Genomic DNA, 4,012 nt, shown 5'->3' with positions numbered 1-4,012 from the left:
CCACACATCATGCGGGATCTTAGTTCGCCAACCAGGGATCGAACCCTTGCCTCCTGCAGTTCTAACCACTGGACCACCAGGGAATTCCTAGCATCGATTTCTTGATCCTGGGACTCCAGGGACCCTGGAGAAGGGCTGCATCCACCTGCTGCTGGACACCAAGAAATAACAATAACGTATGGATGGGATCAGGTTCAGGGACCTGAAGTTTGGGAGCCAGAATTAATCTTCCCATCTCTTCCCATCCCTGCAGCCTCCCCACAATATTGAGAAAGGTGAAATCAGATTAAAAGTAAACATAAAAGGGAATTTAAATGAGAAAGCAGAGAGCCCCAGTAGAGATAGGCATGTGTATCTAGGGACACAATTAACAGAGTGAAAAGGTAACCTATGGAATGAATGGGAGAAAAACATTTGTAAATCATATATCTGATAGAGGGTTAATATCTGGAACATGTAAAGGACTCCTGCAATTCAGCAGCAACAACAACAAACAAATAATTTGATTTAAAAGCGAACAAAGGAGTTGAATAGATATACAAATGGCCAACATCCATATGAAAAGTTGCTTAACATCACTAGTCATTAGGGAAATGCAAATCAAAACTGCAGTGATGGCTGGACCTGGAGATTATCATACAACGCGAAGTCAGAAAGAGAAAGACAAATGGCATATGATATCTTTTCTATGTGGAATCTAAAATATGACACAAATGAACTTATCTATGAAACAGAAACAGACTTGTGGTTGCAAGAGGGGAGCGGGGAGGAATGGATTGGGGGTTTGGGATTAGCAGATGCCGACTATTATGTATAAGATGGATATACAACAAGGTCCTAGTGTATAGCACAGGAAACTATATTCAATATACTATTGGGGCTTCCTAGGTGGCACAGTGGTTAAGAATCCGCCTGCCAATGCAGGGGACACGGGTTCAATCCCTGTTCTAGGAAGATCCCACATGCCGTGGAGCAACTAAGCCCGTGTGCCACAACTATTGAGCCTGCGCTTTAGAGCCCATGAGCCACAACTATTGAGCCCATGTGCTGCAACTACTGAAGCCCACACCTAGAGCCTGTGCTCTGCAACAAGAGAAGCCACTGCAATGAGGAGCCCACGCACTACAATGAAGAGTAGCCCCCACTCACCGCAACTAAAAGAAAGCCCATGAACAGCAAAAAAGACCCAACGCAGCCAATAAAATTAATTAATTAATTAATTAAATATCCTGTAATAAACCATAATGGAAAAGAATATGAAAAAGAATATATGTGTGTGTGTGTATTACTGAATCATTTTGCTGTACAGCAGAAATTAACACAATATTGTAGATCAACTATACTTCAATAAAAAAATTTTTTTTTAAAGCTACAGTGAAGACTTCCTAGGTGGCACAGTGGTAAAGAATCCGCCTGCCAATGCAGGGCACAAGGGTTCGAGCCCTGCCCTGGGAAGATTCCACATGCCACCGAGCAACTAAGCCCGTGAGCCACAACTATTGAGCCTGTGCTCTAGAGCCCGTGAGCCACAACTACTGAGCCCATGTGCCGCAACTATTGAAGCCCACGCGCCTAGGGCCCGTGCTCCACAACAAGAGAAACCACTACAATGAGGAGCCTGTGCACCACAATAAAGGGTAGCCCCCGCTCTCAGCAGCTAAAGAAAGCCTGTGTGCAGCAATGAAGACCCAGCACAGCCAATAAATAAATAAAATAAATAAATTAATTTTAAAAAAAAGAAAAGAGAAAGAGAAAGAAAGAAAGAAAGAGAGAGAGAGAGAGAGAAAGGAAGGAAGGAAGGAAGGAAGGAAGGAAGGAAGGAAGGAAGAAGAAGAAGAAAGAAAGAAAGAAAGAAAGAAAGAAAGAAAGAAAGAAAGAAAGAAAGAAAGAAAGAAAGAAAGAAAGAAAGAAAGAAAGAAAAAGAAAGAAAGAAAAGAGAGAAAGAAAGAAAAGAACGAGCATCCTTGAGGACGTGGGGAAATTGGAACCCATGTGTACTGTTGGTAAGAATGTAAAATGGTGCCGCCACTGTGGAAAACAGTATGCAGTTTCCTCAAAACTGAAGACAGAATTATCATCATGCTCCAGCAATCCTGCTTCTGGGTGTGTTGATGGAAGTAATCAATAACCAATCTATACTAAGAATAGAAGAGAGTTTCATTCGAGCCAAACTGAGGACTACAACCCAGGAGACAGGCTCTCGAACAGCGCTGAGGAACTGTTCCAAAGAAGCATGGTTTTCAGCCCAGTTTTGTATCTTGTCAGAACTAAGAACATCAAAAACGACAGTGGTACATTCCTTCAAGGTTTCAGCAAAGATAGATCAGCATGTCACAGCAAGTCAGCATGGCCTTGAGGCCTGGGAAGGGAGCCTTATCATTGAAGGAGTACTAGCATTGATGTCCCAGGAAGGAAGGCATTTATCTCTATCTTTAAAATGGACATTCTTTACTTCTGGACAATGCACCTTTTCTTAAATGGTTAAAGCAAATGTCCAATGTATGTTTAATAGGCCACAAAACAGGCATAAAGTTTAAGTTAAATCATGTATAAGCCAGAATGACTTCCCCATACTTCAATATATGGAAATTTCTTCCATCAGGTGTATATTCAAAAGGACTGAAATCAGGATCTTGGAGAGATATTTGCACAACCATGTTCATAGCAGCATTATTTGCAATATCCAAAAGGTAGAATTAACCCAAATGTCCATCTGTGGATAAACAGATAAACAAAATGCAGCATATATATATATATATATATATATATATATATATATATATATATATACAAAGTGGAACGCTATTCAGCCTTAAAAAGGAAGGGAATTCTGACACATGCTATAACATGGATGAGCCTTGAGGACATTATGCTAAGTGAAATAAGACAGTCACAGAAAGACAAATACTGTATGATTCAGCTTTTATGAGGTATCTAGAGTAGTCAAAGTCATAGAAACAGAAAGTAGAATGGTGGTTGCCAGGGGCTAGGGGAGGGGAGAATAGGGAGTTATTGTTTAATGGAGATAGAGTTTCAGTTTTGCAAGATGAAAAGGATTCCAGAGACTGGTTGCCAAACAATATGACTAGACTTGAGACCGAACTGTGCAATTAAAATGGTTAGGATGGTAAATTTTATGTTATGTGTTTTTTTTTAATTGTAATTTTTTTTAGAAAGCTGGGCATGGGGATTTGGAGGAAGAGGGACAGGCATGCTGCTTGGTAATACAGAGAGGAGGTTCTTGCTGACTGCACCTAAATGTATTTCAGGTCCCTTTTAGCATCAGAGCACTCCCTGTGTCCCAGCTCAGCTTCCCACAGCCAGAGCGCATGGGCAGGGCCAGTTCTGGAAGAGTGATCCTTATCTCCTCTTTATAATCTTCCTTTTTTTTTTAATTGAGGTATAGTTGACTTACAATATTACATTAATTTCAGGTGTACAACATAGAGATTCTGTATTTTTATAGATAATATAAAGTTATTATAAAATATTGGCTATATTCCCCGTGTTGTACCTTACCTCCTTGTATCTTTTTTTTAATGAAAGGAGAGGTAAATTTTATTTAGGTAGTAATTTTACTACTATTTAAGTAGTAAAAGAAAATTAAGGAAATTTATTAGTAAAAAAAAGCGATTATTTATTCTCCTATAATATTATTTATTTATTTATTCATTTATTTGGCTGCATTGGGTCTTCGTTGCTGTGCCGTGGGCTTTCTCTAGTTGTGGAGAGCAGGTGCTACTCTTCGTTGTGGTGCGCGGGTTTCTCATTGCAGTGGTTTCTCTTGTTGTGGAGCATGGGCTCTAGGTGCGTGAGCTTCAGTAGTTGTGGCTCACGGGCTCTACACTGCAGGCTCAGTAGTTGTGGCATGTGGGCTTCGTTGCTCCGTGGCATGTGGGATCTTCCTGGACAAGGGATGGAACTCGTGTCCCCTGAATTGACAGGTGGATTCTTAACCACTGTGCCCCCAGGGAAGTCCCCCTTCGATATTTTTTTTTAACATCTGTAGACT

Source organism: Hippopotamus amphibius, chromosome 17 (assembly GCF_030028045.1).
Source record: "Hippopotamus amphibius kiboko isolate mHipAmp2 chromosome 17, mHipAmp2.hap2, whole genome shotgun sequence".
Classification (NCBI taxonomy): Eukaryota; Metazoa; Chordata; class Mammalia; order Artiodactyla; family Hippopotamidae; genus Hippopotamus; species Hippopotamus amphibius.
The sequence above is the reverse complement of the archived record's forward strand: the minus strand, read 5'-3'. Positions refer to the sequence as shown.